The 25,444-nt window shown below is 51.0% G+C and overlaps 1 protein-coding gene across 2 annotated transcripts in view; it reads left to right on the forward strand.

Annotated features, from left to right (window-relative positions):
• Positions 1–4,137: 4,137 nt before the first annotated feature.
• The window catches only part of PAK4 (p21 (RAC1) activated kinase 4), a 42,592-nt gene continuing 21,285 nt past the window's right edge, over positions 4,138–25,444 (forward strand). For both annotated transcript variants that reach the window (XM_010985157.3, XM_064489316.1), the window contains exon 1: positions 4,138–4,295. The gene's annotated coding sequence lies outside the window, so the exon portion shown is untranslated. The remainder of the gene's footprint in view (positions 4,296–25,444) is intronic.

Here is a 25,444-nt window from a genome sequence, read left to right on the forward strand (position 1 = left end):
AATTTTCCAGAAAGCTCCAAAAAGCAAACCTTAACCTGCATTTTAGAAGGTATTTACATAGTGCTGACATTGTGTGAGGTCTTATAAGTAATCTAGAGGTGATTTAAAGTATACAGGAGGATGTGTGTAGGTTATATGCAAACACGAAGCCATTTTATATAAAGGACTTGAGCATCCACAGATTTGGGTATCCCCAGACGTCCTGGAACCAATCCCCCTCGGATACTGAGGAAGAACTGTAGCACTGTCTTTCACCTAGCCTAATATATTTGCAATTCACCCATGTTGTCCTGCTTCCCAAAAATTTCTTCCTTTTCATTGCTGAGTTGTATTCCATGGATGGGATCAATGCATTGCAATATCTTTATCTTTTCACAAGTTGATAGACATTTTGGGTTGTTTCTAGTGTTTGGCAATCATGACAACTGCTATGAACATTCCCATCCAAGTCATTGTGTGAATATATGTTTTCATTTCTCTTGAGTAAATACCTAGGAGTGCAATCACTGGGTCCTGTGTCTTCTAGAATCTTTTTATGACTATGCGAATGTATTCCATGACATGTTTTGAGCTCTGCTCATCATCTCATTTTTATGTTATATTATTTATTTGTTCACATGTTTATTATTATCTATCATTCAAGCGTTTGTTCTCTGAAAAAGAGAAGAAACGGTTAGGAACCTAGACCTGAGGCCACGCTGCCTTTGTGACTTTGGAGAAGTTACTTAATGTCTCTGTGCTTCAGTGTGCACATTTGTAGAATGGGTATAACAATAGTGCACAGGGCTGTTGTGGGGATTAAATGAGGTAATGTTTGTACACTTAACCTTAGCCAAAAGCCCAAGAAGTGATAAATGAGGTAATATTTGTAAAGTGCTTAGCCTAGGACCTGCTATATAATAAATGTTTGCACATATATTATTCGACATGTTTGACATACAGGTAACAGTCAATGAATATACTTACTGAATAAGTTTGAGCAATTTTTAAGAGCATCAGCTTTGAAGTCAGACTTCCTGGTTAAAATTCCAGCAAAGCTGCTTACAAGTTGTGGGACTTCATTCCATTTCCCACCTGATTCCCATGCCTCAGTTTCCTCATCTGTTAAATGGGGCTCAGGATCCCATCTTAGATATAAGTGGTGAGGATTAGAGAAGGTCAGGGAGCTGAAATGTTTACAGAGCATCTGGCATAGGGAGCAGTGACAAAAACGGAAAGCAACCTAAATGCACAAAAGAGGGGAATTGTTCAGCACAGTATCATTCATCAACAATTTTAAAACAATTGTGATAAAAAATTCTTTCTAAAATAACACTAATAATGAATATATTCACCTAGATACCTCTGTCTATGTCTTTCTTTTCCTTTGAAAATCCTTAGAAGCAAAACTGTATCAAAAGGTAAAACACATTGTTAAATCTCTTGATGAATATTGCCAAAAGTCTGCCCCAGATCACAGTCCTACAAATGGGGTATGAGAGTGACTGTTACCTTCCATTCTCATCAGCACTGATGATAGTATTAAATAAATATTTTTGAGAGAATAAAAAATATTTTTAATACTTTGATGTCAATTTCATTAATTTCTTGTTCACTGATTCCATTTTTTCTTATTCATTGTATTTTAAATTTTTGTTCATGTTCTTTGCCTATTTTTCTGTTGTGTGTTCACCTTTCTTATTGATTTGTAAATGCTCTTTACATAAGAAGGACAGAAAGCTTTGCTTGCCACCTATTATATTGCCACTGATCTTTTTCCTTGATGTACTGAAATTTGTCATTTCTATGAGGCCAAATCCTCCTCACTCTCCTCACCTGTTTCCATCCATTGGGGGTCACCTCCTCACCACCTCCTCCAGGAAGCACTCTTTGAAGAGGGCTCTTTGAGGCCTGATTTCCTCTCCCTGTGCCCTGAAGTAGGAGGGCCTAATTGCCTATTCTAAGGAAGCCCCTGGAGCAGGTCTGGCAGTGGGCTTCTTCCAGGGCTCTGATCTCTGTGATCCCCAAGTAAGTTACAAGGGGGTGCCCCCAACATGGGTGCTAGAGCCTGAGGCCCTGCGTAAATTGCATTAAAGAAGCAAAGGCAGCACCTGGCCAACCTCCTGTCCCTGTGACCTGAATAATGTGCTATGTCATCTCAACTACTAGACCTACTTTTTAAAAACTGGATGCTCAGAAAGGTATAAAAATTTCAAAAGAGCACAGAAACAAGGTTTAATGCTGGCAAGGATACTTTAAAGGGCATCTTCCCCTTTGAACCCTGGCGGGAGTGTGAATTGGATCCCTGTAACACAAAACGGCAATGTACGTCTCAGGCCGTAAGGAGGCAGCAGAGGGCAGTTAGTGAGAGCCCTGCCTGGGAGTCAAAACTCTGGATGAGCCCAGAGTGTGACTTTGAGCAAATGAAGTTACTTCTCCAAGCCTCAGTTTCCTCCTCTGCAAAGTAGGGATAATCATAGCCCCTGCTGTTTAAATTACACAGCTAAGCACCATGCATGGTGCACAGAAATGTTTGAAGCATGGGAACTGTTACTATTATTAAATCTTAAAGATGTACATTTCCTTTGACCCAGCAGTTCCATTTGTAGTGATCTATTCAAAGGCAATAATGAGAGATGTGCACGAATATTTAGCTGTTTGGAATGTGGGAGGGGGGATTATTTATCATAGCAAAATATTTACCACAGTGGAGATATTCAACAAGAAAGAGTAGTTCGAACAAATTAGAGTTCATTGAATGAATGGTATCTTATGCAGCCATTAAAATGAATGTTTTTGAAGAATACTTAAAGACATAGAAAGATACTAGTGATATTTATATTCTTGTTTTTAAAAGATACAAAATTCTTTATAAATGTGTGTTTCTAATTGTTTTTTTTTTTTGAAGTAGGTAAATGTACAGAGAAAAAAAGACTATGGAATCATTCATTACTTCTGCAGACATTAATTAAATGCCTATTATGTGCTAGATATTGTGCTGGGACGGGAGATGCACTAAATATTTAAGAGCACTTCTGATGAGGTGGATTTATGACTCATTCATTCAACAAATGGGCATGAACAGTGAACAAAACAGACAATAATCCGTCCTCTCCTAGGGCTGACATTCCAGCAGGGGAGACAACCAAAAAACAATACCTATGATTAGCTAATTATCTAGTATCTAGAAGGTGATTCGAGCACCAGAAACTAAGAAAAAGCAGACAAGGTAAGGGGTTGAGTAGCAGGTGAAAGGAATGTTTGCTGCTTTAGTCAGAGTGGGCAGGAACAGTCCCACTGATAAGGTGACATTTGAGTAAACTCTGAAGGAGAGGAGGGAGGGAGACAGGAGGATACTTGGGTGAAGTCTATTCCAGACAAAAGGAAAGGTCAATGCAGTGACCTTGAACTGGGAGAGCACCTGTTACTTTTTTGGAAGAGCAAAGTGGCTGGAGCCCAGTTAGTGAAGTCATAGAAAACGATGTCCGAGTTCAGTTAATTCAGTTCATGGGCTTTTGTTCTTCTTGTTGTATTTAAAAAAAAACAAAAAAACAAAAAACAAAAAAACAACTTTAAGAAATAAATTACTGAAAAAGAAAAAAAAACTTACAGAAAAGACTAAGATCAAATAATGTCTTGTTTCCGGGTCAAGTTCCCGGACTCAGACCGACAGATGTCGTACAAAACTCATTATTTACTTCCTGTCATCCCGAACCAGTTAGTTTGCCCCTCTAACTTGTCGTTTTATCTGTAAAATGGGTATTAATACAGTATGTTGTAGTGAGTATTCAGCGAGACTATGCAAGCAAAGCACTTGGCCAGGTATCTGGCACACAGTAAGTGCTTAAGAACTGTTTCTGGCCATTGTTACCCATTACTGTAATGCTTTCCATCCCCTAACTCCTTCAGTGGGAAAGCAGGAACGACTGTTAGAGGAGCGCAAACATTCCCCCTTTAAGAACCCGGGTGGGCTGGGAGGCACCCTTCCCGCACCCTTTCCAAATTTTCCAATCCCGGCTTGGCATTTTCAGCCCAAAGGTCTCCGATTGGATAATCTGCACCAATCAGAGGCTGGAGCCGGCGCTGCCAGGCGCCCAGCTCCGCCCCTGAGTCGGCCCTGACTCCTGCCCGGTCAGCCCCGTTGCTATGGGGACTGGTGGGCGGTGAGTGGGGGAAAGCCCCGGATGTTCGTTGGGGACTCAACATGGCGGCGGCAGTGGCCGCGGTGGCGGCGGCGCAAGAGAACTGAGGGCGGCGTGAGGGCGCCGAGTTCCGGGCCGAGCAGCTAGGCCGCGAGCAAGTGCTCTGCCGAGCCGGTAGGATAATTGGTCTGGCTAGGGGGTTGGGGTGGGCCGGGCGATGGCTGTGGGAGAGCGTTTACACGAGTAGGGGGCGGGGCCGCTGGGGTCGAAGTTCACTCGTGGAAGAGCCGTGTCCGAGGGATCGCGGGTCAACGCTGAGCGGGAGGAAGGTGTAGAGGAGGTCAGAGGTCAAACTAACGGAGGGGGCGTGGCGAAGGAGAGCGCAAAATGCGAAATTTGAAGTGGGGGCGAGTTGGAGGGGGTCGAGGCGAGTGTCCAAAAAGGGAGGTCAAAGTTAATTTGAGGAGAGGGTGCGCCTATGAGGGTCAGAGGTCACAACCATGGGGGCGGCGGGTTGGAGCTTTAAGGCAGTGGAGCAAATGAATGAGGTTTAGGTTGGGGGGCACCTTTATAGGATCAAAGGTGGGGCGTGACCAAAGGGCAAAGATCAGAATCTCATGGCCTGACAAATGATGTTCCCAAGGGTCAAAGGTTAAAACCCAAGTGGGACATATTGCTTGAGAGGAGGAGTAGAACATTCAAGAAAAAAGTCAAAGGTGCTTCCTGGGGGTAGGAGGGAAGCTCCCCTCCCACAGATAATGAAGATAACAGCAAACGCTCATAAAGCACTTACTCTGTGTCAGGCCCTGTTTAGAACAGGGCTTTACCTACATTTAATCCTGACCACAACCTTTTTGGCTTGGTGCCATTATTAAGAGGCTAAGTGATTTGCCTGGGGCCACCTAATGAGTATGTTGTGCAGGATTTGAACTCTGGCGTCCTGGGCCCAGAGTTCCAGGCCCTGTGGCCTCTCATATACTCGTAATGTTGGTCAATCCTTAATGACAGCCAACACTATGCTCAGCGCCCTGTGCACCTGGTCTTACTATATCGCAGTCTTGTGAAGTGGGTACTGAATAGACCCACTTTACAGACCGAAAACGTGAGGCTCAAAGAGCTTCTGCTAAATGACGGAGACAGATTCCAAGCTGGATCTGAATGATTCCAGAGCTCCTGCCTCTTGTTGCCCTGTTGTAGATTGCCAAAGGTCTGTTCCTGGAAGCAGGGGGCTGGGCAAGGCTGGGCCACTCCCTGGGCAGGAACAGATTGTATGTTTGGCCTCCATCGAAGGGTGTGATCTGGGAGGAGAAGTTCCCCTGGGCCTACGAGATGGTCTGTTTGTGGGTGGCCCAGAGTCCAAGTGAGTCTGATGGGCTTCTGGCTAGGGTGGGTGTCCTTGGGGTGGTACCCTGTACAAAGCTGGGTGTTCTCTGTGCTTAAAACCCCAAGCTCTCAGCATGGTCCTCAGTCACTCCCATCTCATTCACTTCCTACCGCTCTCCCCATCCCTCCCCACTGTCCCACCACACTGACCTGTTTGCTGTTCTTCAGGTCTGTAGGCTTATGCCTCCCTCCAGGTCTTTGACCTTTTTGTTCCCTCTGCCTGGGATCCTTTCCCCACTCTGAGTCCTCACTCATGCGTCACTCATTCACAGCCTGACCAGGACCACTGGAGTACTCCCTGCCCCCAGACACTCTTTTATCACACTACTGTTTTCTCCCAGCCCTTAACTCATCCTTACCTTATTTCTCAAGAACATTTTGTTGTCTGCCTCCCTCACTAGAATGTGGGACCCTTGCCGGCAGGAATTTGTCCATGTTGTTCTTTCCATGAATCCCTACCTGAAGCACTGGCTGGTCTGCGGAGGATGCTTGGTTGGTGGTGATTGAATACTGGGCACAGTGCTGGGTGCTGGGTGTTCAGCAGTGGACAAGGTCCACAGGGGCCCTGGCCCCTGAGGGCTCTCAGTTTCCCTTGGTGGGAGTGGACTGGAGCCAGATCTCTGGCCAGTGATACACAGCTACATCTCTGCCAGCGGTGATGGAGCTTGAGAAGATAAGCTGAGGGAACCAGGAGGGTGCCCGGAGTCTGGGTACCAACCTGGGCCAGGGACTGTGTCCCTGGGAAAGTCCCCTGGGCAGGCTCTGAAGGCTGAGTAGGAGGGATGGGAAGGGGTACACCAGGCAGAAAGTGAGGCGTAAGTGGAGGTCGGGACGGATGCAGAGTTGGGGGCTTGTCAGCAACATGTAGCCTGTGTGAGACCCCAAGGGTCCCTGACCTGGGTGGGAGTGGAGGGGGTAGTGGAGCAGGGGCAGATGAGGAGCTACCCCAGGTGTGTGGAGCTCCAAGACAGTCCTGGGGAGTGGCTTAGAGAGCAAATGCCAGAGCATGGATGCTTGGGTCACAGCCAGCTCTGTCGCTTATAGGCTGTATGACCGTGGGCAAGTTGTTTTACTTTTCTGGGCCTCAGTTTCCTCCTCTGCAAAATGGGAATAATGATAGTGGCTGCCTCATAGAACTGCTGTGAGGATGCAGAGAGTAAAGTGCTTGGCCCAAGGCCTGGCACACAGTAGGCGCTGGGTAAGCACTAGTCTCGCTGCGGGTGCTACTGCTGCTGCTCCCTGGGGAGGGCCTCAGAGATGGTGGCGGGGTCACTCTGCACCTGCCTCCTGGCTGGCAGCGACAACCAACCTTCCCCCACCAGCTCTGGCAGGGTCATTGGGTAGGCAGGCGGCCAGGGAGCCCTGTGAGGCCAGCCAGCCTCGGGCCCTGGCACTGCCAGTTCACTGAGCATCTCGGGGCTCGCACAGATAAGGGGGACTGATAGGGCTTTGGCACCAGACACCCACATTCAGGTTACTGCCCCATCACTTACCAGCCGTGGGACCTTGGGCAAGCGATTTCTTATTTGCCCATTTTGTTCCTTGCAATACATTGTAGACTAGTGAGAAAAGTAGAGTTTTCAATATAGCAAAACACCCATGCCTCCAGCTTCCAGCCTGGGCCAGAGCATGTAGTGGGTACAGTCAGAGGCCCCACTTCTCTGCCCGCCCGCCTGCCCTGCCGGTACTGGCCACCCGGCTGGATTTGGTGGCTAGCCTCCCTCTGCAGGTTTCCCTTCTGTTACCACCCTCGGGTGGATTCACAAACAAGAGAGCAATAGTTCTCAACCCGGCCACATATAGCGGCCACCGGGAGATTTCAAAACCACTGCTGCCCAGGCCCACCCTGGAGATTCCGGCTCAGACTCCCTCGGTCCGGGGTGGGGCCAGCACCGTACAGGGTTCCAGTGGCCCCCATGGTTGCCCCCCGTTTTACAGTCTTACGGATCGTCTGAATGGTACCACAGTAAACTACTGGCTTTTTCTGCTCAGTGTTAGTTTGGCCATGTCTCTGTGTGGACACGTGCAGGTCTAGGGCCAGTCATTCGTTTTCCTTTCTTGCATTTCTTGTGATTGTGCCACACAGGAGTTACCTGTTCACCTTTTGGTGGCCATTTAGCTGGTTCCCATCGGGACTGTAACAAACAGTGCTGCAGTGAGCGTTCTAGAACGTGTTTCCTTGGCCAGGGTCTCTCTTGGGCATATTGCCTCACAGTGGCAATGCTGGACCTTCCAGATTGTTCCCCTGGGCATTTGTGTCAACATGCTTCCCAACAGTGCTTGAGGGTTCCCTCAGCCTCACGTCCTGCTTCGGGCAGGTTTGTAGCCTTTGCTGAAACCACGTCCTTGGCCATGAGATGGTAGGTTTGACTGCCCCCCACCACACCAGCTGGTTGGGAACCGTCAGGGAGATGGTTCACGTGATGGGCTTCGCTGGGGCCTGACACCTGCTGAGCCCCATGCCCAGAGGAGGAGGCAGGCTTTGACCTTTGCCCTCTAGGGCATTCTGGACAGTGGTCGCATCTTTGACCCAACTCTCCTTGGGGGTCATTTCCCACGGCTGGCATTTGGGAAGGGAAATGGTACTGACTTGACCCTCCTCAGGAAGAAGGCAAAGAGGAAGAAGGTGCAGCTCGGAAAGGGATGGGCAAAGCTTTCCTGCATTCATGTGTGTCTGACCATTGTTCCCAGTGGTGACCAGCACAGTCTTAGCCCTGCCTCTTGGGCTACAGTACCATGAAGGAGACGGTCTTGTCCTCAGACAGTGACAGCCCAGAGTGGTCAAGGCCAGGAATGGGGAGGCACAGGGACTGTAGGAATCCGGAGGAGGCACCTGACCCAGCCTGGGGAGTCAGCAGAGGCTTTCTGGTGAAGGCAATATCTGACTGATGAAAGTGGGCCAGGCCTGGGAAGGAGGTGGGAAGAATAGAACAGGCAGTGGGTATGGAAAGTGCAAAGGCCCCAAGGTCCAAATAAGCTTGGGGTTTTCAGGTCCCATCAAGGAGGCCAGGGTGGCAGAGTTGGCAGTGAGATCCAGGAGGGGGGGATACCGCAGGGGTTGACAGGCTGAGGTAAGAAGCATGGATTTCGTCATGTGTGTAGTGGGAGTGATTGGAGGGCTTTGAGCACATCTGCCTTCCCTTTTATAAAGATTGCTCAGGCTGCCAGGTGGGGAACAGCTCAAGGCGGGGGGAAGGGGGACGTGGTGGCAGGGAGACCGGTGGGGAGGCTGCTGTAACAGTCTGAGTAGAAGAGGGTGGACAGCTTGAGGGTGGCCGTGTTGGAGGAGAGCCGTATGTGCTGGCCAGGGTTGTGAGTACTTTACCTCATTTGATCTTCACGACAACCTATGAGGTAGATACCATTATCACCTCCATTTTAGAGATGAGAAAACTGAGACCCAGAGAGGTACATGATGCAGCAGGCAAGTGGCAGAGGTGGACTTGAACTCCAGGCCTTTGGGCTGCAGAGTCACTGATTGTCGCAGTTACCCTCAGTGATTTGGAAGTGGTTTTGATAAGACAGGGCCACTTCCTGTTCTTACCCAGGCTTCTCTTTGGTTCAGCCTGGCTAGTTTCTGGGCACTGGGTCCCTACCTCTCTCAGGGCCTCCCACAGCCCCTTCCCTTTCTTGTCCATTGCTCACCCCTCCTTGTCCTGCTGGCTCACAGTGAGCGAGACTTCCTGGCCAGACGCCGGTCAGGGTGTCCCCAGCAGCTGTTTCTCCCATCACCCAAGCTGAGCGGCCACGAATGCCGCCAGCAGGAAGCAGTCTCCTTCCAAGTCACCGCCAAGGAAATGGGACCCTTCCCGCCCCAGCCTCCCTCCTGGGCTGGGGCTTATTGTCTGACAGCTGCCTTGGCCAACAAGAAGGTTGGGGGGTGGCCAAGGAGGGTCAGAAGGGGAGCTTTCCCAGGTCCCAGGGGAGCCAGCTCTGGCGGATGCAACAGAAGCCACCACTCACTGCAGCCTGTCTGGTGGGGCCCTCTGGCCCTGCCGTGACCTCCCCCAGGGTGCCAGGTGATGTACAGCCATCCTCGGGGTAACGACAGCTTCCCTGCCAGGGATGCCAGTCCACACACGCCCCTCAGCCGGAACCCCTAGCTGGGTGCCCCTCAGGAAGATCTAGAGTTTCCCCAGGCCTTGCCTTCCTCGCCTATCAGATGGGCTTTTGTGAGGCTCGAAGGACACAGGAGATCATGCTGTCAGGTGCTCAGCACGCTGCCTGGCACAGTCAGCCCACAGTACATGTCCCGTCTGGGCTGCAGCCTCCTGTTCGCCTGCTGCGAGCCCCCCACCTCCACCCCGTGCTCCCCACACCAGTCCCCAGCACCCCAGTGCACAGCCAGATGTGTACTTGGTGAGCACCCCGCAGGGGCTCGGCCCAGGGACCCTGAGGGAGAGGTGTTATTAACCTCATTTCTCTTTTCCTGCATTTTAATTTGGAGAAGGCCCATTTTTGCACCGTCTGCATGTATTTACTCTTTGCAGTGAGAAACTACACAGCACAGAAGGCTGCACAGCGATAAGGTCTCTCCCAGCCCAGCCGGCGGCCCCTGCCCAACGACAGCATTGTTCCTGGTTTCTTTCCCTTCTTGCGATATTTGTTGCTACACATGTTCTCCCCTCTTCTGTTTTTGCTCAAGTGGAGCCGATTTCCCATGTTTGTTTTCTGTCCTGCCCCTTGCATTTTCCACTCTTAAGCTCTCTATCAGGATGTGGAGGGCTTTCTGTGGCTGTGTCATGCCGTGTCCCTGCACACACAGGGGACAGACACCTCTAGGGGTGGCTCAGAAGTCTGAGATGTGCACCCCGGGAGCCCTGCGGTAGTGTCTCAGCCTGCCCAAGAGCACAGGCCTGTTTGCACCCTCACCCCAGTGTCTGGTGGCACCAGGGTCTCCTCATATGCTCGCCGTGTGGACGGGTGTTACCTGATGCTTGGACCTCTGCCAATCACAGGTGCCCAGTGGACCTCATTGTGCTTCTGAGTTTAGTATGAGTAAAGGGGAGCATCTTTGTGTTTCTTGAAAGCCACTCTGGCTTCCTTTTTGGGGAGCTATCTCTTCATGGTATTTTTACTTTGCCCTCAGAAGAGGAAACTGAGGCACAGGCTGGAAACCCCACAGCAAGTGAGTGGCAGATCTGGGACTCGAACTCCAATCTGGAGCTCGTAACGTAACCTGTCTGACGTAGTAAATGTGGAGGGCACAGGCTCTGGAGCCCGCTTTGCCACTCTTAGCTGTGTGACCCCAGACAAATCACTTCATCTCTCTGTGCCTCGTTCTCATCTGTAAAATGGGGTGATGGTGATACCTCCTCATAGGATTGTTTTGAGGATATAAATGCACGCTCATCAGGCAGAATGCACAGTAAGTGTTCAAAGATGGTTAGTGGCTAGTGTTAGTGCTCATAGCATGACACTGTATCCTTAGCATTTGCAGGCACTGTTTTGTGTGTCTTGAGTGAACCAACTTATTGCATCCTCCCAGCAACCCCAAGACATAGATGTTCTTATTATCTCCCTTTTGAGAGGAGAAAATTGAGAACCTGGGAGGCTCGCCTGGGGTCACAGAGCCAGCATGGCTGGGATTTTGCTGCTAACCACCGAGGCGTGTCCCTCTGCCGCCCCTCACCTGAGCCGGGGATTAGCAGGCTCTCCCTGCCAGCCCCCCGTCCATCTGTGTCTTCATTCCAGGCTGCCCCAGAGCTGTAGAGGGTACACCTTGGCAGGTGAGGGCACTGGGCAGGGGCCCCACATAGAGAGTCTCCCTCCTCGGCCTCCCTGCTCCCACCCCTGGCGCCCCAGCCCAGCCCTGAAAACTCCTGAGAAAGCAGCATTGTGTGGCAGTTTCGGGCTTGCTTCCCCCTTGGGTTTCAGCCACTCCCACACGACTGGAAGCGGCCCTGGCCTCCTCCGTCCTCCTCCCTGCTCCACGCTCAGGGCTGGGAATGGAGAGGAATTAGGACATTGAGGGAGGGAGGGAGGGAGGGCCGGGCTGCTGTCATCCCCCAGGTGAGGACACCCCCCACCGCAGTCCTGCCCTCTCTCTCTCTCTCCCTCTTTCTTGCTCCTTCTCCCTAGGGACCCTTCCTCTGCTGCCTACACCCTCCTCCACAGCCCTTCCTCCAAGTCTGCCCTTCCTCCAAATCTTCTGCAGCAGCCTGGCCCCAGATTATTTGATTCTGAAAGGCTCTGTGTGTGTGTGTATTTATGTACATTTATAACTCCACTTTTTTTAAACCTTTAATAATTGTGAAGCATGACTTGCCTACAGAAAAGTACCTCAGTGAACATGTCAGGTGAACAGGTGAACAGCACTTCAGCACACCAAGGAGAAGACTGAGAATACAGCACCCCATGACCCCCCCATCACCCTCTTGACCACCACCCTAGGAGCAGCCACTTCCCTGACCTTGGGAGTCACCAGGTCCCTGCTTTTCTGGAGCTTTTATCGGATGTGCACCCTGAGTCAGAGCCTACCGCCATTCCTGCTTTGGGACTTCACATAAACAGACCCCTCGGGCACGTCCACATTTGCGTCTGCCCTCGTCATCCTAGCCCGTGAGGCCCATCCCTGGGGTTGCAGTGTGGGGGGTTCATTCACCCTCATTGCTGTGCAGAGTTCTATGGTATAAACACACCGTAACTTACTTCTCCGCTCCTGCTGTGCGGGTGTGAACGTGCTCTTTGAACGGGTCTGCCGGGGTGTGGTGCACACACTTCTCCAGGGCGGGGTGCTCAGGTTAGAGAGTGGGGTCTCATCACCTTTAGTAGGTGCCACCGCGCAGCCATCCAGAGTGGTACCTGCACATGCGCACAGCAGCCCCTCCGCATCCTCACCGACACCGGGTCTGTGGGACTTTGTAATTGATCTTGGAACATTTTATTCTCTTCTCCTGCGAGTAGTGTGTGCCTCTTATCGCTGAGATGAGCCTCTTGACATTTTCTCCTCCCTTCCCAGGTTCCTGGCCATGCTGGCTCTTACCCATCCTGCCTATAGGAATCAAGTGCTTGTTCCTTGATAAGCCCAGTGCTGGGGCCCCAGGACCCAGAGAAAGCCTGCTGCTCTGCCTTCAGATTAGAACCTGGTGCCTCCCACCCCCCTTTGTTTTCACCCTCTAGTTCCAGCCACCCTCAACTCCTGCCTGGACTGTCGTCAGGGCAGCCTCCTGGTCTGGATTTGACTAGCCAGCCACTTGGGCCTCTCCGTGTCCCAGTTTCTTCCTCTCTAGGATCGAGGCTACTCTGGGTGTCCTAGGGCATCTCTGAAGTTCTGCTTCTGTCATACTTACCCCAGCGCCTGGAATATAAATATGAATGTGGTCCCTGTATTTTTTTTTCCAACAAATACTCTGGAGTGCCTGGCCCTTTGTGGCCTCCAGAGACACAGTGGTGAATAAACAGATCCAGTGGCTACCCAGTTGGAGCCTGTCTCTTGGACTCTGAGCCTTCTGACCACACCCCCAGCTCCCCTCCGGAAGACAGGAAGGAGAAGGCCCGAAATGACCTTAGGCCTGGGGATTCCTTTATTCTTGAGGCTGATTAATAGGGAGACCTAATTGAGGGTTTTCCTGTGCAGGGCTCCCTTGCTGCTTCTGCCCAGTCCTTCCTGGAGGAATTCCACCCATTTCACAGATGAGGAGGGTGAGGGTGGCACCAGTGGTGAGTGCTCGGCCCATCCTGCCCGTGGTGCTGAGCATATGTGGTGCTGGAGCGGTTTTCCACGTCTTCCTCGAACATCTGGAGTGCCCCTCCTGTGAAGGGCGGATTCAGTCATTTGCCTGTTTCTCCTCTGAGCTGCGTGCAGTTTTATTTTGAATTTCTGTGAGTTAAATCCTAGTTTCTGGATGAGAACCTTGTGTTTCTAAGATGGTACTCCTACCTCCTTTCAGTCTGTGGCTTGTCTTTGCACTTCTTTTTTATGTCTTTTGATAAACAGAAGCACCTAGTTTTACCAGAGTCAAATTTATCACTCATTCCCTTTATAGTCTTATTGTTCCACTTTTCACATTTAGTCTTTTTTTGTTCTGGAATTGTTTTGCGTGCGTGTGTATGTGTGTGGTGTGAGGTAGGCACCCAGTTTCATATTTTCCGCCTGGATCCCCAGTCATTCAGGTACTGTTTATTACAAACAGACCTACTTTTCTCCACTGCATAACTGGGTCTGTTCTAGGTACTCTCTTCCTTTCTCATGCTGTTTGCCTGTTCCTGCATCAGTACCCCACTTCCTGACTTCTGTAGTTGACAATAAGTCTTGATGACAGGGAGAGCAAACCCTCCCACAAGTCCTTCCAGAGTATCTTGACCATTTGGCTTTTTGTAATTCCATTTAGATATGAGATAAGCATCTTGCCACACACACAGTCGTGACTGAGTCTCCCAGTCCGTGAACGTAGTTTGTCTCTCCATTTATTTATGTCTTCTCTGATATCTCTCAGCAAAGTCATACTTTCCCAGCCAGACCTTGCCCACCTCATTGGCTTTAGTCCTGACGTGGCAGCGGGAGCCTGTGGCCTCCTCCCACGAGGCACCTTGCTCCCTGGGCTTGGCCTGGCTGGGTGAGGCTCTCACCACCGAGACAGGAGCCCACCTCTCCCCCCATCCCCTGCTTCCTCCCTGGCACCACCCCTGGGCCCTGGCAGAGGGCGGGCAGGCTGCCCAGAGAGGAGGTTGTAATTTTCCTGAATGATTTCAAGGGCTAATTAAAGGTTTTCCTTGACTAATCAGCTTACGGTTTAATTATCAGGGAGCAGGCTCAGGGATGCGGGAAGCCGCTCTGCTGGAGTCCCCTCACAGCGTGGCAGGAAGGAGCCAGGGCCCAGCCCTAACCCCACGGTGGGGGCAGGATCTGGGAATACCCTGGCACCCCCAGGAGGCCAGCTGTGGTTCTCCATCCCTGGGAGGGAATGGAGGTGGAGGGCAGCGGGCGCTGTTGAGGTCAGAGTGGGCACCTTTCCTGCTTAAAATCCTTCCATGGCTCCCACTGCCTTGGGAGGGGCCTGGACCCAGTCCCGCATCTGTTCGGCAAGGCCTTGACCCTCCGCTTGCTTGCTGAGCCTCAGCCATGCAGGCCTTTGGTGTTCTCAGTTCATTTATTCTTTGGGTCTTGGCCTAAAGGTCACCACCTCTGGGAAGCCTTCTCAGGCCACTCTTGCCTGCCAGAGCAGGTGATAAACTGCCAGCCACATGCTGGCTGTCACTGTCACTCACTCCACCAGCAATAAGTTCTGGGGGTGGTGAGGGGGATGTCTGGACTGCACCCTGTGGTCCAGCATTTAAATTGCCCAGCATTTAAGTTGCTGGGGCCCCAAGAGGAGAAGGGATTCAGGACAGGTGCTCCGAGGAGAGGGCTGGGAGTGGGTGTTCAGGCCAGGAGGACTGAGTGATCTCTGAGGGCTTCCTGAGGGAGGCGTTTGGACACCTGGCCGGTGACCTGACCAAGGATGGGCTTTTGGGAGTTTGCAAAGGGGGAGGGAACCCGGAGATGGCCGTGCCAGGCCTGGGTTCATTCCTTGCATTCCTCAGCAGGCCCCAGACTCCCATTGGCCCAAGGTGGGGGAGGGTGGGCAGTCAGAGAGGGGGCCTCCTGGACGATAACCCTGCCCCTCCCCCTTCCTTTTCCCTTTCAGTCCCATCCCACCATCCATGTGTCTCACTTTACAGCTCCCTCTCAGGGGCTCAGGCCTGGGCCTATGTCCAGGTACCTACCCCCGCAACCCACGCTCACCACTGGCCGCACGTTAGGGTTACCTGCTGCAGGCATCAGTGCCGGGGCCCAGGGCCAGACCATTTGAATCTGTATCTCTGGCTGTGGGGCCTGAGCTTTGGGTTTTGTTTTTTTTTTCAAAGCTCCGTGGGTGACTCTAGTGTGATTCTGAGTCAGGATGAGAACCACTGGCCTACAGAAATGGTGGAAAACACGTATTAGCTTTTGTAATGTTTGACTTTTCTAGTCTTCTGACATGGCATGATTAAGTCACGTCACCTCCACAGCCTCCCTGTAGGAAGCTGCAACTATTATTCATACCGGCGAGGCAGCTGAGGCCCAAGGAAGGCTTCTGTGCCTGGCAGTGCAGCCTCTGTCACTGTCCTATCTTCCCACCCGTGGGCCCTCCAGGCCCCTGTCTGGGTGACTGTCTCTGTTCCCCAGCCCCCTCTTCTCCTGTCTTTCTCTCCCTGTGTCTCTGCCTCTTGTCTCTCTCCCTCTTTCCCTGCCTCACGGTCTGCTTCCCTCCTCCCCTGCAGAAGCTTCCCCAGCTTCCCTGTTTAGAGCCAGGATCCCACTGAAGCCACAGAGGGAAGATGGTTTCTACAGGTCCAGGCCGAGGACGGGAAGGATGCTGATGTCACTGCAGGCCAGACTCCCCTGCTGCTTCTGGCACCTGGAGTTGGGGAGGGGGAGGGCATCCCACCGATGGTGGGGGCGGGGGCTACTGGCCGGCTCTGCGACCTTGCGGGGAGGACGTCCAGGCAGGTGGCCCCTAACAAATCCTGTGAGCCCCGAAATCTGCCGTTGTCATCTGTTGCTGGTTACCATTTCAGGCTCCCTTGGGGTGGCCAATGGTTTAATTCAGCAAAGGTTTGTGATAAGACGTGAATGTTGCATTGCAGGAGCTGTGGTTATTTGACAGGAGTGAGGGGGACTGAGAGTCCAGTGCCCCTGTGCGTCCTCCCTCTCCGAGGGCTCCCTGGCCTCCTCTCCCCACCCAGTCCTGGCAGGGGCTGGGCACCCAGCTTCCTCTGTGACCTCGGGCCAGGCCCCAAGCCCCAGACATCTCTGCATTGGTTCCCATCTGGAGCAGGAGGAGAAGAATTCTTGCTGCCTCCCAGGGTATCTGGGAGGATGAAGCAAGTCAGCGTGTGTGTGACGCTCAGCACTGGCTGCCATCCTTGTGTCATCATGGTTACTGTCACCGCAGTCACTGCTACAGTTATTAGAGGCAGGATACACTTAGGGATTTAGTAATTAAGGTTCACGGGGTGAGCGAGCCATACTTCTTTGCTGTTGTGACTATGGCACATTTCCTTTTGCAAAATGTTTAAAACCTTTGTATAATGGAAGTGTCCTCACACGCTCAGAATGGTCTGCTGCTCTCCCCACGTCGCCATCCCTGTCACTAGCGTCAGCCATTACCAGTCATGACCAGGCTTTTTCATCGGTACCCCCCCTCCCTGATTCTTTCAAAACAATTCTCAAACATCATATACTTCAGCCATAAATATTTCAGATTTTTTTCCTATAAGAGATGAGGAGTGTTTAAAAATATATGTAACACCATTGTCACTGGAGGAAAAGAACCAATACTTCATTATTCTCCTCACATTTCCCCAGTTATCTTATCATCCTTTCTTCAGTTTGTTTGTTTGACTTGGAATCCAGACAAGGTCTGCTTTGCATTTGGTTAATGGGCCCTTTAAGTCTTCTGTAGTCTGTAGAGCGTCCCCCATGTGTTCTTTCCTGTGGTTGCTGATTGGGTCGTTTATCTATCAAAAGCCCCGGTCCTCTGTCCTCTAGAGTTTCCCACAGCCTGGATCTGGCTGACGCATCCTTGTGGTGTCACTTCACGTGTTCCTATGTTCCCTGTGCTTCCTGTAAATTGGAACTTAGGTCCAGAGGCTCGATTGGATTCAGGTTCTGTTCTTTCATAGGTGGTGCTCTGTGTGAACTTCAGGCCAACATTTGTGTCTGGGTGACTTTTACAATGCATTTAATTAAGTTTTTTTTAGAGTAGATGGATTGAAAAAAGATTCTTCAGTCGGTCCTAGTAAGGCTGGTCCCCAGATACAGCAGAGAAGGGCAGGAGGAACTGAGGCCTAAAGTCAGAACGACTGGGGCTGGGAGCAGAGGGCTGTGGGTGAGCCCCTGGCTTCCCATGAACCCATGTCATCAGTGCACAGCTTTGGGTTCCTGCTTTGCTAGGATCAGAGGCCCCCAGCTGAGAGCTGTCCCTGACCCCCACCCCCATCCTCAGTTCTGCACCCTTCAGCCTGGCCTGGTGGTTAAGCTTTAGGGACTCCTGCCCCACCCTGCCCTTGGCCAGTCGGTCCACAGGCCACCCTCGGAAGCTTTCCCAACCCCACCTGCTTCCTCCTCCGGAACGTGATGGGGGTCGGGACTACTTGGAGGGCTGTGGTCAGGAGGCCTGGGCTCCAGGAGCTGCTGCTCTTCTGCATTTAGTGTAGAAGACTGCATTTGACCTCGTCTGCGCCCAGTCCCCTCCCACTCTCCTCTCCAGCAAGGGGCCTAGATGCGCCAGCCAGGACTTTCTCAGTCCTAACTAACTCTACCAGTCCTAACGAACTCCTTCCACTCCGGGTGACTGGCTGTGGTGCCTCAGGACAGGGGCGCCATGGATGGATATGTCCCCCGTGGCCAGAAAGGCTCCCCGGGGAGTGGGATTCATGCAGGAGGCAGCAGTCCAGGGGATGCCGAGAGTCTGAGGGCTCTAGGGCTGGCTGCTTCCAGGCCTTTGTCTTCCTTGCAGGAAACAGGCCAAGAGCTGCAAGGGGCCAAGGAGGGCTGCTGCTCTGATCGCGTGCGCGTTAGAGAGAGAGAAGTGGACAGAGAGACAGCACAAGGAACTGTGCAGGCACATGCAGATACGGAGGAAGCTCCCAGCTGTCAGGACTGCTGTCCCTGGCGTTTCCTGCACAGGAGTGTAAAATATGACATGTGCACATACAAGTGCGTAGAACCTCCCTGTTCAGTTTAATGAAGAACTGTAAAGCATATGCCCAACTAACGGCCACCCAGATGAAGAAGACAAAGGTTGCCAGCAGCCTAGAAGCCCCCTCCTCCATGTCCTCTTTCATCATTATCAAATGAATTCAACCCTCTTTTCTTCCTTTTAATTGTCACCTCTTCGTCTGTGAATTATGAAAGATTTCGGTTGCCCCCAAGAGATCAGAGAGTCACCTGATGGACTCCCGTGGGCCTGCTGCCCAGCTGAGAGAGAAAACACACTCGCTGCGGATAAAGGCCCCTGGGTCCCCTCCCATAGGTACCCAGGCCTCACTGTGGTTCCTTGCTGCTTCCCTAAACAGCATCCCGTATTGTTCTGCACGTTTTAAAACTGCATGTAAATGGTACCAGGCTGCTAGCACTTGGCTGCAGCTTGCTCTCAGTATTTCGCTTCTGAGATTTCTTGGGGTGGATAAATGAAGTCCCTGCCAATAGGAAGGCTCCCTAGCATATGTCAGAGTCCCCAGCTCCTTGTCCCCATAGCCAGATGAAAGCAGCCCTGCCCTGGCAGAGCCAGCGCTGCAGAAGGGCACTCTGGGGCTGCTACCCCCCACCCCCCAAACCACTGTCTTGGGTGAAAGGGGGCACTTCCTGTCCATGGAAGGTACTGCTGGCTTCCCAGGTCGCCACATGGGATTCAGTTACAGGCCCTTGATATGTAAGGGGGTTCTGGTATCATCCTGGGTTTGTCAGTTCTGCAGAGAAGCTGTCCCTGGAGAGGGGTGAGGAACCCCTCTCCATGTGGGAGTGGATTGGGGGCTGGGGGCAAGAGGGTCTCCTGTTAGCCAGTCTCATCCAGCCTTTCATGGAGAGGTCCCGCGGGGTGGAGATTACTATCAGAGGCCCGGGTTTGCCACCCAGCCCTGCCACCTACTAGCTAGGTGACCTTGTGCACATGGCGACCTCCCCCTCCCCGCCACAGCCTCAATTTCCCATTTTGTAAAATGGAGTCGTATTAAGGTTATTCCATCCATGTTAAGCTCTCAAAAGAGAGCTAGCACGTAGAAACCGCTCAGTGAGTGCTGTTACTGTCATTGTCACCATTCATGCGTCTGTTCTGTAGATAATCACTGTGTACCTCACGTCCTCTGAGTCCAGCCCTGTGCTGGCTAATGCCTGGGACAGGCTGGTGACCTGTCTGCCCAAGGCCCTGCCCTCATGAAACTTGTGGTCCAGTGATGGAGAGACACAGCACCAGGGAGTGACAGCCCAGAGTGACCTGGTGGGGGAAGCCCTGAGGACTGTGGGAGGACATGGCTCCAGCCTAGGAAATCAGGATAGGCTTCCTGGAGGAGGAGACAGCTGAGCTGAGGACTATAAGAGGAGTAGGAGTTAGTGTGTGGAAGGCTGTGTGTTCCAAGCAGGATGAATAGCGTGTTCTAAGGCTAAAAGGTGGGAAAGGGTCTGACCTTTTTAATAAACTATTAATATTTTTAATTAAGCTTTTTATTTGAGGTCATTATAGGTTAAATTCAGTTTTAAGAACTAGCACAGAGAGCCACTGTACCCTTTACCCAGTTCCCCCATAGTCACATCTTGCAAAATTAGTACAAGACCACAACCAGGGTACTGACATAGAGACAGTCAAGATACAGAACATTCCAACACAGAGATCCTTCCTGGAGCCTTTTTATAGCCACATCCCCTAGCTGGCCTGTCCCTAACTCCCGGCAACTGCTCATCTATCTGTCCCCCATTTTTATAATTCTGTCAACAGTGTTAGGTAAATGAAGTTCTACTGTATGTAACCTTTTGAGGCTGACTTTTTTCCACTCAGCATCATTCTCTGGAGATTCATCCAAGTTGTTGCTAGGGTCGGTAGTTCACTCTTTTCCTTGCAGAGTAGTGTCCATGGTGTGGTTGTGCCGTAGTTTATTGAACAATTCACCCCAAACATCTGGGGTGTTTCCAGTTTGGGGCTCTTAAAAATAAAGCTGCCATTAAAAGTCTTATATAGGTTTTCATGTGAACATAAATTTTCATTTTTCTGGGACAAATACCCAGAAGTGTGGTTGCTGGGCAGTGTGATAGATGCATGTTTAAAGAAACTGCCAAACTGTTTTCCAGAATGGCTGCACCGGTTTACATCCCCCCAGCCATGTATGAGTGATCAGTTTCTCTGCGTCCTCACCAGCATTTGGTGTTACGACTATTTTTTATTTTAGCTGTTCTAGTAGGCATGTAATGATAACTCATTGTGTCTTTAATTTGCATTTCTTTAATGGCTAATGATGTTGAACATCCTTTCATGAGCTTATCTGCCATCTGTGTATCCTCTTTGGCGAAATGTCTTCATGTCTTCTGCCCATTTTCTAATTGGATTATTTGGTTGTTTTTTTGTTTTGTTTTGTTTTTACCGTTGAGTGTTGAGAATTCTTTATCTCTTCTGGATACCAGTCCTTTGTCAGATAGGTGGTTTGCAAATATTTCCTCCCAATCTGTAGCTTTTTATCCTCTTCACATAGAATTTTACAGAGCAGAAGTTTTTAATTTTGATGAGGTCTGCTTTATTAATTTTTCCTTTTATGGGTCGTGCTTTTGGTATCCAGTCTGAGAACTCTGTGCTTAGCCCTAGATCCCAAAGATTTGTTTGTTTTCTAAAAGTTTTATAGTTTTACATTTTATATTTAAGTCTGTGATCCATTATGAGTTAAGATTTGTGCAAAGCGTGAGGTTTAGGTGAAGGCTCTTTTTTTTTTTTTTTTTTTTTTTTTGAGGGAGGTAATTAGGTCTGTTTATTTACTTACTTGATGGAGGTACTGGGGATTGAATCCAGGACCTCGTGCATGCTAAGCATGCACTCCGCCAATTGAGCTATACCCTCCCCTTGAAGACTCATTTTTTTAGCAGATGGATGTCCAATTGTTCCAGTGCCATTTGTTGAAAATGCTGTCTGTCCTCCATTGAGTTGCTTATGCTTCTTTGTCAAAAATAAGTTACCACAATGAGATACCACTTCGCACCAACCAGGATGGCTATTATTTTTTAAAACATGGAAAAGAACAAGTATTGGTGAGGATGGAGAGAAGATGGAGCCCTCATGCTTTGCTGGTGGGAATGTAAAATGGTGCAGTGGCTGTGGAAAACAATCTGGTAGTTTCTCAGGAGGTTAAGTATAGAACTACTGTATAACTTAGCAGTTTGACTCCTGGGTACCTATCCAGAAGAACTGAAAGTAGACTTGAAGAATTATTTGTCCACCAGTGTTTATAGCTGCATTATTCACAATGGCTAAAAAGTGAAAACAACCCCAAAGTCTATCAACAGATGAGTGGATAAACAAAATTTGGTGCATACATGCAATGGAATGTTATTCAGCCATACAAAGGAATGGAGTTTTGATGTATGCTACAATGTGGATGGACTTTGAAAACATTATGCTTAGTGAAATAAGCCAGACATAGGGAAAATACTCTAAGATTCCACTTATATGAGGTACCTAGAATAGGCAAATTTGTAGAGAAAGGTAGTAGAATAGAGGTGACCAGGGGCTGGGGGAAGGAAGGAGCGGGGCACTGGCCCATAAGCGACACAGGGTTTTGTTAGGAATGGTGAAGGCCAAGTTTGGGGTGTAGGCTCTGATGGCGGTCACACAACATTATTGAGTATAATTGACGCCACTGAAGTCTATGCTTTACGGATGGTTAAAATGATAAGTATTATGGGTATTTTACCACAATGAAAAAAATCAGTGTTTTCAAAACCAGGTGGGTCTGGGTTCTCTCTTCCGTTCCCTGAGCTATGTGTTTCTCCCCACTGTCTTGATTTCGGTAACTGGACGGCATGTCTTACTGTCAGAGCAAGTGAGTCCACCCCATCCATTCCTCTTTTTCACCATTGAGATATTCTAGGACCTGGGGCCTGGCATTGTTTAGCTCCCAGCGGGTTCCTTGTGTGGAAGACAGCAGTGCGGCTTACCCGCTTTCAAAGTTACCCTTGGCCCCTGCCCAGTCCTCAGCCCCCATATCTGACTCATCTTTCTTTTCTTGGGGCACACTCAGCTCTGGTCTGTGCCCCTCTCTCCATGTCCCACTGTGCTGGCTGCTTTCATCAGTTGCCTGGAGCACTGCTTCAGTCTTGTCACTTGTCCCCATGCCCACTCAGGGCCCCTGATCCCATCCTCCACAGGCAAGGCAGCCAGAGTCACACCTCCCAGATGCAGGCTCGTCCTCAGAGCCTGCCTCAGACACCCCCCCACCCCTACCCCAGCTCCAGCCTGGCTCCATCACCTCTCGTCCTTCAGCCAGCCCGACTCAGCTGGAATTTCACATTTCATCATGTGATTGTGGACTGTGAGCCCCAGTGGGACAGGGACCATGCTGCGCCCCGGCCCCAGCTTAGGGGGACATGTGGTAGACTTGCTTTGGATTTCTGTTGACAAAATCCATGCATGTAGGAAGGCGGCTGAAAGCCCCTGGAGTCCGTGATTGGAGGAGTTGGGGAGCTGGGGCTGGAGAGGTGGGAAGAGCAGGGGTGGGTTTACACAGGTCTTCCTGACCCTGCAGAAAATCAGGCCAAGGCTCTGAAGAGACACTTAGCAGAAAAGGAATTTGATGGCTTTTATAAATATGAAAGGATGCTAAATTACTAAGTAGAAAAACACAAATGAAAACTAGGCTGAGAGGGGCTGGATTTCACCTCTCTGACTGGTGAAGATCAGAGTTTGACAGCACCCTGGGCTGTGAGGCCGAGGGAGGGGTGAGAGTGGGGCGGCCACACATGGGGCAGCTTGGCGGTTTTAAGCTTTGCCTGGCATTTGCACTTCTAGGCACTTGGCCCTCAGACACATGGCGCACCTGTGAAATGATATCTGCACACGATTATCATTGCTACACCGTTTGTAAGAGCAGATGCCTGGAAACAACCGACCTGGCCCTATGGGGACTGGCTCCAGGCATTGTGGCCCTTCCATGCCGCTGCTAAAGTGGCCAGGCCATGCTTTGCAGAGATGGAGGAGGCATGATCACTAAGACATTTTTTTTTTTCTTTAACATCGTAATTTTGAATGATTAGCTTACATGCTGGAAAGTGCATAAAGCATAAATGTATAGTATAACCAATTACTCTAAATGGCAGACCCACGTAATCCCCCTCCAGGTAAAGATATAGATGGTGCCAGCCCCCCAGAAGCCTCTCCCAAACCTCCTGCCCCAAGGCAGCCCCTCCCCTGATTTTTGAGGCAGACACTGTCTTGCTTTTTTCCTTGGTTTTACCACCCCTGTGTGCATCCCTCAACAGCATACTTCATTTCGTCTGGGTTTGAACTTCTTCTTTACAAAGTCCTAGGCTGTATTGTCTTTTGTTTTGCTTTTTCTGTTTAACATCGTTTTTGATATTCACCCACATGTAGCTGTGCTCATGCACTCTCAACTGTTGTGTCCTGTTTGGCGGAGCTAGTAGATCACAGTTCATTATCTGTGTCCCGTGGATGAGCATCTGTGTTGTTTCCAGGCTCTTGCCAATTCAGACTGTGCTGCGTGAACCTTCCCATGGTGTGCAGGGGAGCCAAGGAATGTTGAGTAAAGCACAGTGCTTTAGTATGTGCAGTGTGCTGCCATTTATGTTCCTTTTCTTTTTTTAAGTATGTATATATGTTTTTTTTTTTTTGAAGTATAGTCCGTTTACAGTATTGTGTCAATTTCTGGTGTTACGTTTCTGTTTAAAAAGCTTGCAAGCATCTCTGTGCGCATGCACACAGGCATGTGTAGGCTGTCTCAGAAAGAAAACAAAGAAACTCCAGTAGAGATTGCTTCCAGGGCCAAGCTGGGGCCGGCTAGGAGGGCGCCGTCCTGTCAATGTTTACCCTTTGGTGCTGTTGGCTTTTGAACCATGTATCGTATGGAAAAGAGATAGAGACTGAGACGGAGAGAAGGAAAGGAAAGGGAGGAGGTGGATGAAACCCCGGTACAGCAGAATGTGAATAGTTGAGAATCTGAAGGGTGGGTTTTATGGGGGTTTCATTGGTTTAGTCTCTATTTTGGGGTGTGTTTTAAAAGTTTTGTAATAAAGATCTGTTCCCGTGTGAGAGGATCTTGAACTGACCTCTCCCTGCCCCTGGAGGCCTGTCCCCAGGAGAACCTCTTGTTTCCAGTGAGACTTCTGGAGGAGGCGTGCTCCCCCTATCCTCTCCCCCCTTTACCTGTCCCTCCCCTTGGGACCTAGTTTCCCTGGTTGGTCCGAACTGCCCAGTCCTGACCGCCTCCTCCACCAGAGCCCAAACCAGCCGGTCCGGTCTGGGGAGGTTTGGGAAGCCCGCCCCATTTGGCTCCTCTCTGGGTGGCTGCCTGACAGGTGCTCCACCCTAATGGGGGGGATGGAGTGGCATGGGATCGGGGACCTCTGGCCGACCCCCACCTCAGAGCCTCCCACCTGCCCTGCCATGGCCCCAGGCCCTGCTGGGAGCCCCTGGCTCTTGGGCAGGTGGTGGACAGCAGGGGGGTGGTTGGGATTTCCCAGCTCTTCAAGCCAGTTGGTCCCCTGGTCCACATGGTGGAGTCCTGGAGGAGCTGGCTTGGGTGTGGGGGACGTGGGGGGTGCCAGAGCAGGGCAGTGGGAAGGATGCAGGCCTCTGTCCACCTGCCCGCCTGGGCCACTTGCTCACTCACTCTTCACTGGGCACCTGCCTGGGGCACCTGAACCTGGTCCCTGCTGCTCACATGACCCCCTGGTCGGGGAGCAGTCCTACTTGGCCCTCAGCCCCTGGGGCAAAGGGTTTTGTCTGGTATGTTCACTGATGAATTCCCAGGGCCTCTGACAGGCTTGTCTGGTACGGGCCAGGCACTCAGCAAATGTGTGAACCAATCCGGGAGACGGACGAGTCAGAGACTGACTGCCCGAAGGTCAGCACTGGGATAGAGCCTGGGGTGTCAGGGAAGACTTCCTGCAGGAGGGGCCTGAGATGGGCCCCCAGGGTGAAGAGGGATGAACCAGGCAGCCCCAACCCTTGCCCGCCACGTCCCACCCCCACCCCCACCCCTGTCGCAGGGGAGACAGACAGAAACAAGTTTCTCAAGGGCGCTCTGCCCTGGGCCAGCGAAAGCTTTGCAGTGAAAGTGTGAGCGGGAGGGAGGTGTGACGCAGAGACGGGGCAGAGCCGGCACTGCCTCTTCTAGATTTGCCCTCTCTGGAGCCAACTAGCCTCCTGGTCAGAGCAGCTGCTTTAGGACCCAGGCACTGGGACAGATGGCTACCTGGAAAG

Source organism: Camelus dromedarius, chromosome 9, assembly GCF_036321535.1.
Source record: "Camelus dromedarius isolate mCamDro1 chromosome 9, mCamDro1.pat, whole genome shotgun sequence".
NCBI classification, from domain to species: domain Eukaryota; kingdom Metazoa; phylum Chordata; class Mammalia; order Artiodactyla; family Camelidae; genus Camelus; species Camelus dromedarius.